Source organism: Nomascus leucogenys, chromosome 22a (assembly GCF_006542625.1).
Source record: "Nomascus leucogenys isolate Asia chromosome 22a, Asia_NLE_v1, whole genome shotgun sequence".
In the NCBI taxonomy this organism is placed as follows: Eukaryota; Metazoa; Chordata; class Mammalia; order Primates; family Hylobatidae; genus Nomascus; species Nomascus leucogenys.
Genome location: NC_044402.1, coordinates 71,702,048 through 71,715,670, shown reverse-complemented (window position 1 = coordinate 71,715,670; position 13,623 = coordinate 71,702,048). Strand labels below are relative to the sequence as shown.

The window sequence follows — 13,623 nt, the reverse complement described above, 5'->3', positions numbered from 1 at the left end:
AGATGGGGTTTCACCATGTTGCCCATGCTGGTCTTGAACTCCTGGGCTCAAGTGATCCACCTGCCTCAGCCTTCCAGTGTGCCAGCCATTCTGGATATTTCATAGACATGGAATCATACAATGTGACCTTTTATGTCTGACTTCTTTCACTTAGCATAATGTCTTGGAGGGTCATATACCTTGTAGCATGTATTGGCACTTTGTTCTTTTTATGGCTGAATGATATTCCATTGTTTGTATACATCACAGTTGGTTTATTCATTCATCTACTGATAGACATTTGGGCTGTTGCCCTGTTTTGCCTCTTGTGTATAGTGCTGCTATGAACATGGGTGAACTATGTTCTTGTTTGTGTCCCTGCTTTCATTTCTTTGGAATATATACCTAAGAGTGGAATTGCAGGGTCATATGGTAATTCTGTGTTTAAGTTTTTGAGAAACTCAAATTGTTTTCCACAGTGACTGAACCATTTTACATTCTGCCTATTGTCTTTTAATTACACTTAGTACATTTATCAATTTTGGAGGGTGGTGACAGGAAACGATATTCAAAATGCTTTTGAGACATGGCCCAGAGATCTGTCTATATTGAGCAACTTACACAGTCACTTGGAAAAATCATTCCTTATTCACAATGTTCTTGGTTTAAGCATATAGAAACTTTTCAAGGGATCTCGGCCATTTATAAGGAAGCACTAAGCACTTGATTTACATGACTGCATCAGCTAGGCCATTGGCATGCTCCCAGTAAGAAACACACTTTCCATCATGGACCAGCACATGTGTACATAACGTATACACATATATAAAACAGGAACAAAAGTTTCCAATACAGTTTTTACCATGTGAGGTGTGCATCCAGTATTTTCCATTTATTTTATTCTACTCTGTTTCTATTTCTTTTTTTCACGGGTTGCTTAGAGCAACTAAATTGATTTCATGACTCACCAAGGTTTATGACCTTTAGTTTAAAAACACTGAGCTAAGCTGTTTTCTGTAGATCCAAGGTAAGACTGTGTGTTGCAACATGATTTCTATTATGTAACCCACTTAAATAATAGACAGTTTCCAGAATCTCAATGGGGTTCAGATCCCAAGAATTCTTCATTATATAATTTTCCTTATATAAAAATTATACTTATCTTCTGATTCCTCTTGCCCTGTTTCATACATAGTTCTTTTTGTTTTTTACATTTTCAGTACACGTGTGTTTTTTGGGGTTTTTGTGTTTGTTTTTTTCAGATGGAGTCTTGCTGTCGCCCAGGCTGGAGTGCAGTGGCTCGATCTCAGCTCACTGCAAACTCCGCCTCTCAGGTTCAAGTGATTCTCCTGCCTCAGCCTCCCAAGTAGCTGGGATTACAGGCGCCCACCACCACACCCAGCTAATTTTTTGTATTTTTAGTAGAGATGGGGTTTCGCCATATTGGCCAGGATGGTCTTGAACTGCTGACCTCAGGTGATCCACCCGCCTCAGCCTCCCAAAGTGCTGGGATTACAGGCGTGAGCCACCGTGCCTGGCCCAGATGTGTGGTTTGTTTTTTTTTGCTTTTGTTTTTGTTTTTTTTGAGTTTTCTTTTCTTTTTTTTCTTTCTTTTTTTTTTTCAAATTTTACTTTTAGTTCCGGGATACATGTGCAGAATGTGCAGGTTTGTTACATAGGTATACATGTGCCATTGTGGTTTGCTGCACCTATCAACCCATCATCTAGGTTTTAGGCCTTGCATGCATTAGGTATTTGTCCTAATGCTCTCCTTCCCCTTGCCCTCCACCCCTCAACAGGCCCCTGTGTATGTTGTTCCCCTCCCTGTGTCCATGTATTCTCATTGTTCAACTCCTACTTATGAGTGAGAACATGCAGTGTTTGGTTTTCTATTCCTGTGTTAGTTTGCTGAGGATGATGGCTTCCAGCTTCATCTATGTCCCTGCAAAGGACGTGATCTCATTCTTTTTAATGGCTGCATAGTATTCCATGGTGTATATGTACCACATTTTCTTTATCCAGTCTATCATTGATTGACATTTTGGTTGGTTCCATGTCTTTGCTATTGTAAATAGTGCTGCAGTAAACACATGTGTGCATGTGTCTTTATAGTAGAATGCTTTATATTCCTTTGGGTATATACCCAGTAATGGGATTACTGGGTCAAATGGTATTTCTGGTTCTAGGTCCTTGAGGAATCGCCACACTGTTTTCCACAATGGTTGAACTAATTTACATGCCCACCAACAGTGTAAAAGCATTCCTGGCTGGGTGCAGTGGCTCATGCCTGTAATCCCAGCACTTTGGGAGGCCAAGGCGGGCAGATCATCAGGTCAGGAGATTGAGACCATCCTGGCCAACATGGTGAAACCCTGTCTCTACTAAAAATACAAAAAAATTAGCTGGGCATCGTGGTGCATGCCTGTAGTCCCAGGTACTCAGGAGGCTGAGGCAGGAGAATCGCTTGAACTCGGGAGGTGGAGGTTGCAGTGAGCCAAGATCATGCCACTGCACTCCAGCCTGGTGACAGAGCAAGACTCCATGTCAAAAAAAAAAAAAAAAAAAAAAAAAGGTGTTCCTATTTCTCCACAGCCTTGTTAGCATCTGTTGTTTCCTTTTTAATCTCGCCATTCTGATTGGCGTGAGGTAATATCTCATTGTGGTTTTGATTTGCATTTCACTAATGATCAGTGATTATGAGCCTTTTTTCATATGTTTATTGGCTGCATAAATGTCTTCTTTTGAGAAGTGTCTGTTCATATCCTTTGCCCACTTTTTGATGTTTTTTTTCTTGTAAATTTGTTTAAATACCTTGTAGATTCTGGATATTAGCCCTTTGTCAGATGGGTAGATTGCAAAAATTTTCTCCCATTCTGTAGGTTGCCTGTTCACTCTGATGCTAATTTCTTTGGCTGTGCAGAAGCCCTTTAGTTTAATTAGATCCCATTTGTCAACTTTCGCTTTTGTTGCAGTTGCTTTTGGCGTTTTTGTCATGAAGTCTTTGCCCATGCCTATGTCCTGAATGGTATTGCCTAGGTTTTCTTCTAGGGTTTTTATGGTTTTTGGTTTTACATTTGTCTTAAATCCACCTCGAGTTAATTTTTGAATCAGATGTAAGTAAGGGGTCCAGTTTCAGTTTTCTGCATATGGCTAGCCAGTTTTCCCAGCACCATTCATGAAATAGGGAATCCTTTCCCCATTGCTTGTTTTTGTCAGGTTTGTTGAAGATCAGATGGTTGCAGATGTGTGGACTTATTTCTCTGTTTAACAGAGGTCTCTGTTCTGTTCCATTGGTCTATATGTCTGTTTTGATACCAGTACCATGCTGTTTTGGTTACTGTAGCCCTGTAGTATAGTTTGAAGTCAGGTAGCGTGATGCCTCCAGCTTTGTTCTTTTTGCTTAGGATTGTCTTAGCTATATGGTCTCTTTTTTAGTTCCATATGAAATTTAAAGTAGTTTTTTCTAATTCTGTGAAGGAAGTCAACAGTAGTTTGATGGGAATAACATTGAATCTATTAATTACTTTGGGCAGTATGGGCATTTTCATGATATTGATTCTTCCTATACATGAGCATGGAATGTTCTTCCATTTGTTTGTGTCCTCTCTTATTTCTTTGAACAGTGGCTTGCAGTTTTCCTTGAAGAGGCCCTTCATGTCCCTTGTTAGCTGTATTCCTATGTATTTTATTCTCTTTGTAGCAGTTGTGAATGGTACTTCATTCATGATTTGGCTCTCTGCTAGTCTGTTGTTGGTGTGTAGGAATGCTTGTGATTTGTGCACATTGATTTTGTATCCTAAGACTTTGCTGAAGTTGTTTATCAGCTAAAGGAGTTTTTGGGCTGAGACGATGGGGTTTTGTAAATATAGGATCATGTCATCTGCAAACAGAGACAATTTGGCTTCCTCTCTTCCTATTTGAATACTCTTTATTTCTTTCTCTTGCCTTATTGCCCTAGTCAGCACTTCCAATACTATGTTGAATAGGAGTGGTGAGAGAGGGCATCCTTGTCTTATGCCAGTTTTCAAAGGGAATGCTTCCAGGTTTTGCCCATTCAGTATAATATTGGCCATGGGTTTGTCATAAATAGCTCTTATTATTTTGAGATATTTTCCATCAATACCTAGTTCATTGAGAGTTTTTAACATGAAGAGATGTTGAATTTTATTGAAGGCCTTTTCTGCATCTATTGAAATAATCGTGGTTTTTGTCATTGGTTCTGTTTATGTGATGGATTGCGCTTATTGATTTGCATATGTTGAACCAGCCTTGCATCCCAGGGATGAAGCCAAGTTGATTGGTAGATAAGCTTTTTGATGTGCTGCTGGATTCAGTTTGCCAGTATTTTATTGAGGATTTTTGCATCAATGTTCATCAGGGATAATGGCCTGAAGTTTTCTTTTTTTGTTGTTGTGTTTCTGCCAAGTTTTGGTATCAGGATGATGCTGGCCTCATAAAATGAGTTAGGGAGGAGTCCCTGCATTTCAATTGTTTGTAACAGTTTCAGAAGGAATGGTATCAGCTCCTCTTTGTACCTCTGGTAGAATTTAGCTGTGAATCTACCTGGTCCTGGGCTGTTTTTGGTTGGTAAGCTATTACTGCCTCAACTTCAGAACTTGCTGTTGGTCTATTCAAGGATTGAACTTCTTCCTGTTTGAGTGTTGGGAGGGTGTACGTGTCCAGGAATTTATCCATTTCTTTAGATTTTCTAATTTATTTGCCTAGAAGTGTTTATACTACTCTCTGATGGTAGTTTGTATTTCCGTGGGTCAGTGGTGATATCCCCTTTATCATTTTTTGACTATTTGATTCTTCTCTCTTTTCTTATTAGTCTAGTTAGCAGTCTATCTATTTTATCAATTTTTTCAAAAAACCAGCTCCTGGATTCATTGATTTTTTTTTTAAGGGTTTTTTGTGTCTCTATCTCCTTCAGTTCTGTTCTGGTCTTAGTTATTTCTTGTCTTCTGCTAGCTTTTAGATTTGTTTGCTCTTGCTTCTCTAGTTCTTTTCGTTGTGATGTTAGGGTTTTGATTTGAAATCTTTCTAGCTTTCTGATGTGGGCATTTAGTGTTATAAATTTCTCTCTTAGCACTGCTTTAGCTGCATCCCAGAAATTCTGGTACATTGTCTCTTTGTTCTCATTGGTTTTGAAGAAGTTTTTGGTTTCTGCCTTAATTTCATTATTTACACAGGAGTCATTCAGGAGCAGGTTGTTCAATTTCCATGTAGTTGTGTGATTTTGAGTGAGTTTTTAAATCTCGACTTCTAATTTGATTGTAATGTGGTCTGAGAGACTGTTTGTTATTATTTCAGTTCTTTTGCATTTGCTGAGGAATGTTGTATTTCCAATTATGTGGTCTATTTTAGAGGAAGTGCCATATGGCACTGAGAAGAATATATATTCTGTTGTCTTGGGGTGGAGAGTTCTGTAGACATCCATCAAGTCCACTTAATCCAGAGCCGAGTTCAAGTCTTGAATATCCTTGTTAATTTTCTGTCTTGTTGATCTGTCCAGTATTGACAGTGGGGTGTTAAAGTCTCCCACCACTATTGTGTGGCAGTTTAAGTCTCCTTGTAGGTCTCTAAGAACTTGTTTTGTGAATCTGGGTGCTCCTGTATTGGGTTCATATATATTTAGGATAGTTAGCTTTTCTTTGTGAATTGATCCCTTTACCATTATGTAATACCCTTCTTTTTTTTTTTTTTTTTTTTTAGATGGAGTCTCACTCTGTCACACAGGCTGGAGTGCAGTGGTGTGGTCTAGCTCACTGCAACCTCCGCCTCCCGGGTTCAAGCAATTCTCCTCCCTCAGCCTCCCAAGTGGCTGGGACTACAGGCGCATGCCAGCACACCCAGCTAATTTTTGTATTTTTAGTAGAGATTGGGTTTCACTATGTTGGCCAGGCTGGTCTTAAACTCCTGACTTCATGATCCACCCACCTCAGCCTCCCAAAGTGCTGGGATTACAGGCGTGAGCCACTGCACCCAGCCATGTAATGCCCTTCTTTGTCTTTTTTGATCTTTGTTGGTTTAAAGTCTGTCTTGTCAGAAACTAGAATTGCAACTCCTGCTTTTTTCTGCTGTCCATTTACTTGGTAAATTTTCCTCCATCCCTTTATTTTGAGCCTATGTATGTCTTTGCACATGAGTTGAGTCTCTTGAGCACAGCACACCAATGGGTCTTGACTCTATCCAGTTTGCCAGGCTGTGCCTTTCAATTGGGGCATTTAGCCAATTTACATTTAAGGTTAATATTGTTATGTGTGAATTTGATCCTGTTTTCATGATGCTAGCTGGTTATTTTGAACACTAGTTGATTCACTTGTTGGTTGATGGGCATTTAGATTGGCTCTATGTTTTTGCAATTGCAAATTGTGCTGCTGTAAACATGCATGTGCATGTGGTTTTTTGTTTTTGTTTTTTTTTCATATAATTACTTCTTTTCCTTTGGGAGATACCCAGTAGTGGGATTGCTAGATCAAACGGTAGTTCTGCTTTTAGTTCTTTAAGGAATCTCCATACTGTTTTCCATAGTGATTGTACTAGTTTACATTCCCACCAGCAGTGTAAAAGTGTTTCCTTTTCACTACATACATGCCAACATCTATTTTCTTTTTTTATGGCCATTCATGCAGGAGTAAAATGGTATCTCATTGTGGTTTTCATTTGCGTTTCCCTGATAACTAGTGATGTTGAGCATTTTTTTCATATGTTTGTTGGCTGTTTGTACATCTTCTTTTGAGAATTGCCTATTCATGTCCTTTGCTGACTTTTTGACAGGATTATTTGTTTTATTTCTTGCTGATGTGAGTTCCTTGTAGATTCTGGATATTAGTCCTTTGTCAGATACATAGTTTGCGAATATTTTCTCCTACTCTGTGGGTTGTCTGTTTACTCTGCTGATTATTTCTTTTGCTTTGCAGAAGCTTTTCAGTTTAACTAGGTCCCATTTATTTATGTTTTTGTTATATTTATTTTTTGTTGTTATATTTATTTTTGTTTTATTTTGTTTTGCTTTTGGGGTTTTAGTCATGAATTCTTTGCCTAAGCCAATGTCTAGAAGAGTTTTTCCGATGTTATCTTCTAGAATTTTTATGGTTTGAAGTCTTAGATTTAAATCTTTGATCCATCTTGGGTTGATTTTTGCTTAAGGTGAGAGATGAAGATCCAGTTTCATTCTTCTGTATGTGGCTTGTCAGTTATCCCAGCACCATTTATTGAATAGAGTATCCTTTCCCTGGTTCATGTTTTTGTATGTTTTGTTGAAGATTAGTTGGCTGTAAGTATTTGGCTTTATTTCTGAGTTCTATATTCTGTTCCATTGGTCTATATGCCTATTTTTGTACCAGTACCATGCTGTTTTGGTAACTAAAGCCTGATAGTATAGTTTGAAGTTGGATAATGTGACGCCTCCAGATTTGTTCTTTTTGCTTAGTGTTGCTTTGGCTCTATGGGCTCTTTTTTTGTTCTATATAAATGTTAGGAATGTTTTTTCTATTTCTATGAAGAATGATGATGGTGTTTTGATGGAAATTGCATTGAATCTATGGATTGCTTTTGGCAGTATGGTAATTTTTACAATATTGATTGTACCTATCCGTGAGCATGGAATGTGTTTCCATTTGTTTGTGTCATCTGTGATTTCTTTCAGCAGTGTTTTGTAGTTTTTCTTGTAGAACTCTTTCACCTCCTTTGCTAAGTATATTCCTAAGTATTTTATTTTATTTTTTGCAACCTTTATAAAAGGGATTGAGTTACTGAGTTGATTCTCAGCTTGGCCATTGGTGTATAGCAGTGCTCCTGATTTATGTACATTGATTTTGTATCCTGAAACTTTACGGAATTCATTTATCAGATCTAGGAGCTTCTTGGAAGAGTCTTTAAGATTTTTTAGGTATATGATCGTATCATCGGTGAACAGTGACAGTTCGACTTCCTTTTTTCCAATTTGGATGCCCTTTATAATAAGTGTGAAGACAGTGAAGACCAAAGGAGCTCAGGATAGGAAGAGATTCCCAAGATGAGGTTGGAAGAGCAGGTAGGATTTAACTTGAGCTTTGAAGGATAAAGAGTATTTAAATAGTGAAGATAATGTTTTAGACAAGTGGTAGCATGAATAAAGATGTGAATTTGGGAATAAATACAAGAGATATATTCAAAGCAAGCAAATAGACTAGCCCAGTTGGAAGAGATGACATCAACAATGTTGCAGTCGAATGCCCAGTTAGTTAAGAACTACAAAGTAAAATATTTCAGTAAAGGATCATTTGACAAAGCAAAAGACCCAGACCCTCATAAAGGCTACCAGTCTCCCCTGCTACAGAAAAATGCAGAAAATACATAATCTCTAGTCTTTGAAATGAAGCTTACAGGGCAAGAAAAGCAGGTCTCTGGAAAAGGTTGGGTGTCAGGGAGAATTTACCTGCAAAATAAAAGGAACAAAGGAAGGATAAAGAACCTAGGATACATTGTAGATTCATTTGTATTTTCCAATATTTTGTATAAACCGAATCATTTAATATGTTTTATCTTTTTGTCTGGCCTCTTACTCAGCATAATTATTTTGAGATTTATCTGTGTTGCTACATGTATCAATAGTTTGTTCCTTTTTACTGTTGATAAAAGATTTGTAATCAGAATAAATTTAAAACTCTCAAAATTCAATAATAAGAAAGCAAACAACACAGTAAAAATGAACACAAATTTTAAGATACTTCACCAAAGAAGATATACAGATGGTAAATAAGCACATGAAAAGATGCCGAATATCATTAGTCATTAGAAAAGTGCAAATGAAAGGCACAATAAAATACTACTACACATCTATTTGAATAGCTGAAATTAAAAGTACTGAGCTTACCAAGTGATGATAAGGATGTAGAGGAACTGGAACTTTCATACACTGCTGGTGGGAATATAAAATGGTATAACCATTTTGGAATATAACTTGGCAGTTTATTTGTTTGTTTCGGTTGTTTTTACTCACCACTATACTAACGAGGAACTTGGCAGTTTCTTTAAAAGATAAACATATATCTCTGGCAGTTTCTTTAAAAGATAAACATATATCTCCGGTCCGTGCCTCCAAGATGACAAAGAAAAGAAGGAACAATGGTCGTGCCAAAAAGGGCCTCGGCCACGTGCCGCCTATTTGCTGCACTAACTGTGCCCAATGAGTGCCCAAGGACAAGGCCATTAAGAAATTCGTCATTCAAAACATAGTGGGGGCCGCAGCAGTCAGGGACATTTCTGAAGCAAGCGTCTTTGATGCCTATGTGCTTCCCAAGCTGTATGTGAAGCTACATTACTGTGTGAGTTGTGCAGTTCACAGCAAAGTAGTCAGGAATCGATCTCGTGAAGCCCATAAGGGCCGAACACCCCCACCCCCATTTAGACCTGTGGGTGCTGCCCCACGTCCCCCACCAAAGCCCATGTAAGGAGCTGAGTTCTTAAAGACTGAAGACAGACTATTCTCAGGAGAAAAATAAAATGGAAATGTACTTAAAAAAAAAAGTTAAACATATACCTGCTGTTGATACCCACAACATGGATGAATTTCAGAATAATTATGCTGAGTGAAAGAAGTTAGAAATAGAGTACATACAATACTTTCTTATACTGTACTAGAAAATGCAAACTAATCTATAGAGACAGAAGGCAAATCAGTGGTTGCTAGTGGTGGAGGTGAGTGGGGAGAAGGGGAGGGGTGGGAGGGAGGAATTACAAAGGGGCACAAGGAAACTTGAAGGGAATGGACATGTTCATTTTCTTGATTACTGTGAAAATTTCAAAAGTGTCTACGTATATTAAAACTTACCAAGTTGTACACTTTGAATACAGTTTACTGTATGTCAGTTACACCTCATTAAAACCTTAAAAAAAGTTACTTCCATACATTGGAAAATAATGTAGCAGTTAATAAAAATGAGAGATGTATGTATACTGATACCAAGAGATGGCTATGATATATCATTAAATGAAAAGAGCAAGCTGAAGAGAATTTTCTCCAGTATGACCTCATTTTTGTTAAGAAAGTATTGTACCTGTGTTAGGATACAAAATCAATATGCCAAAATCACAAGCATTCTTATACACCAATAACAGACAAACAGAGAGCCAAATCATGAGTAAACTCCCATTCACAATTGCTTCAAAGATAATAAAATACCTAGGAATCCAACTTACAAGGGATGCGAAGGACCTCTAAATAAAAGAGGACACAAACAAATGGAAGAACATTCCATGTTCATGGATAGGAAGAATCAATAGCGTGAAAATGGCCATACTGCCCAAGGTAATTTATAGATTCAATGCCATCCCCATCAAGCTACCAATGACTTTCTTCACAGAATTGGAAAAAACTACTTTAAAGCTCATATGGAACCAAAAAAGGGCCTGCATTGCCAAGACAATCCTAAGCCAAAAGAACAAAGCTAGAGGCATCACACTACCTGACTTCAAACTATACTACAAGGCTATAGTAACCAAAACAGCATGGTACTGGTACCAAAACAGAGATATAGACCAGTGGAACAGAACAGAGCCCTCAGAAATAATACCACACATCTACAACCATCTGATTTTTGACAAACCTGACAAAAACAAGAAATGGGGAAAGGATTCCCTATTTAATAAATGGTGCTGGGAAAACTGGCTAGCCATATTAGAAAGCTGAAACTGGATCCCTTCCTTACACCTTATTCAAAAATTAATTCCAGATGAATTAAAGACTTAAATGTTAGATCTAAAACCATAAAAACTCTAGAAGAATACCTAGGCAATACCATTCAGGACATAGGCATGGGCAAGGACTTCATGTCTAAAACACCAAAAGCAATGGCAACAAAAGCCAAAATTGACAAATGGGATCTAATTAAACTAAAGAGCTTCTGCACAGCAAAAGAAACTACCATCAGAGTGAATGGGCAACCTACAGAATGGGAGAAAATTTTTGCAATCTACTCATCTGACAAAGAGCTAATATCCAGAATCTACAAAGAACTCAAACAAATTTACAAGAAAAAAACAACCCCATCAAAAAGTGGGCAAAGGATATGAACAGACACTTCTCAAAAGAAGACATTTATGCAGCCAACAGACACATGAAAAAATGCTCATCATCACTGGCCGTCAGAGAAATGCAAATCAAAACCACAATGAGATACCATCTCACACCAGTTAGAATGGCGGTCATTAAAATGTCAGGAAACAACAGGTGCTGGAGAGGATGTGGAGAAATAGGAACACTTTTACACTGTTGGTGGGACTGTAAACTAGTTCAACCATTGTGGAAGTCAGTGTGGCGATTCCTCAAGGATCTAGAACTAGAAATACCATTTGACCCAGTCATCCCATTACTGGGTATATACCCAAAGGATTATAAATCATGCTGCTATAAAGACACATGCACATGTATGTTTATTGCGGCACTATTCACAATAGCAAAGACTTGGAACCAACCCAAATGTCCATCAATGATAGACTGGATAAAGAAAATGTGGCACATATACACCGTGGAATACTATGCAGCCATAAAAAAGGATGAGTTCATGTCCTTTGTAGGGACATGGATGAAGCTGGAAACCATCATTCTCAGCAAACTATCGCAAGGACAAAAAACCAAACACCACATGTTGTCACTCATAGGTGGGAATGGAACAATGAGAACATTTGGACACAGAAAGGGGAACATCACACACTGGGGCCTGTCGTGGGGTGGGGGAAGGGGGGGAGGGATAGCATTAGGATGTACCTAATGCTAAATGACGAGTTAATGGGTGCAGCACACCAACATGGTGCATGTATACATATGTAACAAACCTGCACGTTGTGCACGTGTACCCTAGAACTTAAAGTATAATAATAAAAAAAAGAAATTATTGTACCTGTGTTACATATATATACACCTTTGCTTTTATATATATAGAGAAAAGTCTGAAAAGGTCCACATTATCCTGATAATGGTATTTACATCAGAGATGGGAATGGGGATGAGAGGGAGGGTAGAGATGTAACTATATTTTATAGGCATTGGTATTGAGTTTTATTTTTTAAAAAAGCCGTCTTCCTTATGTACCTATTTCCCATCTTGCTATCTACCTGATGACAAATTCTGTATTCTTTAATACTGATTACAACTTCTCAAAATTTTGAGTTCTACCAAATCTTCCTCATCTTTGTGTCCCTAGTTCACAGGCCTAGTGCCTGATAGATATAGGTTCCCACTAAATATTTAATGAGGGAGGTGGGTATTGGTTTCTTCAGCAGCTGTGACCTCCATCCCATTGTATGCAAAGTAGAAAGGCATTGGCTCTATGTTTGTGTTTTTTGTTAGTCACACAAGTAAGAAACTCAGGCTGGTGTGTTGGCTCACTCATGCCTGTAATCCCAGCAGTATGGGAGGCCAGGCAGGAAGATCGCTTGATGCGGGAGTTGGAGACAACCTGGGCAACAAAGCAAGACCCGTCTCTACAAAAATAATAATAATAATAATAATAATTTAATTTAATTTAAAAATTTTAAAAATTAGCTGGGTGCAGTTGTATGCACTTATAGTCCTAGCTACTCAGGAGGCTGAGGCCAAAGGATTGCGTGAACTCAGGAGTTTGAGGCTGTCAGAGGTTTTTCCAAAGGCTAAAAAGGTTTTTTTTAAAAACCTTGTAGGCTGTGCACAGTGGCTCATGCCTGTAATCCTAGTGCTTTGAGAGGCCAAGGCAGGCGCATCACCTGAGGTCAGGAGTTCAAGACCAGCCTGGCCACCATGGTGAAACACCATCTCTACTAAAAATACAAAAATTGGCTGGGCGTGTTGGGGCGTACCTGTAATCCCAGCTACTCAGGAGGCTGAGGCAGGAGAATCGCTTGAACCTGGGAGGTGGAGGTTGCAGTGAACCGAGATGGTGCCACAGCACTCCAGCCTGGGTGATGGAGTGAGACCCTGTCTCAAAAAATAAATTAATAATGAGAAATGAAAACAAAACAAAAACAAAAACTAATTTACTAATAACAGTAACCGACTGAAATATTCATTATAGCCAAAAAGAGAGGTAGGCATCCTGGAGTTACAAATATAAATTAGCCTCAATAGTAGAAAGGAAGATTTAACTGAAGTTACTTCAGTTATTAGCTGATATGCCTATAACAGCTATATTTTATCTTTTCTGAGACTCACATTTTTATTTACCTATTAACATCTCTGAAATCATGACATTTCTTACAGTTTGTGCATCTTAAAATTGTAGTTGAAAATGTTTTTTCTTTATTACTGGAACAGAAAATAATAGCATATTGGATTTGATGAAATAGGATAATTATAGTTTCAGAGTACTTAATCTTTTTCTTTTTTTAAGTACTCAACTTGATTTATTTACAAAGTGTAATATGTCCACATGCCCAGCCCTCTAGTCAGGAGCGGAACATTGCAGACCCCAGAAGCCCTTAGGTGCTGTCCACCTTAATTACCTCCTCCCAAGGGAAACCAAAGTCTTCAGAGTACTTAATCTTAATTTGTATGCTGGGTTTTTATTTATTTATTTTTGGCACGGAGTCTCGCTCTGTCGCCCAGGCTGGAGTGCAGGGGCCTGATCTCGGCTCACTGCAAGCTCCACCTCCCAGGTTCATGCCATTCTCCTGCCTCAGCCTCCT

At 38.3% G+C, this 13,623-nt stretch overlaps 1 protein-coding gene and 1 pseudogene across 3 annotated transcripts in view; both read left to right on the top strand.

The window, feature by feature from the left end:
- The window catches only part of METTL8 (methyltransferase like 8), a 120,738-nt gene that overhangs the window by 50,905 nt on the left and 56,210 nt on the right, over window positions 1-13,623 (top strand). The window contains exon 1 of one of the 3 annotated variants that reach the window (XM_030803057.1): window positions 7,971-8,017. The exons of the other annotated variants lie outside the window; for them this stretch is intronic. The gene's annotated coding sequence lies outside the window, so the exon portion shown is untranslated. Of the gene's footprint in view, window positions 1-7,970; window positions 8,018-13,623 lie in introns of those variants that run through there. 3 annotated transcript variants of the gene reach the window in all.
- LOC100593033 lies at window positions 9,013-9,416 on the top strand (annotated as a pseudogene).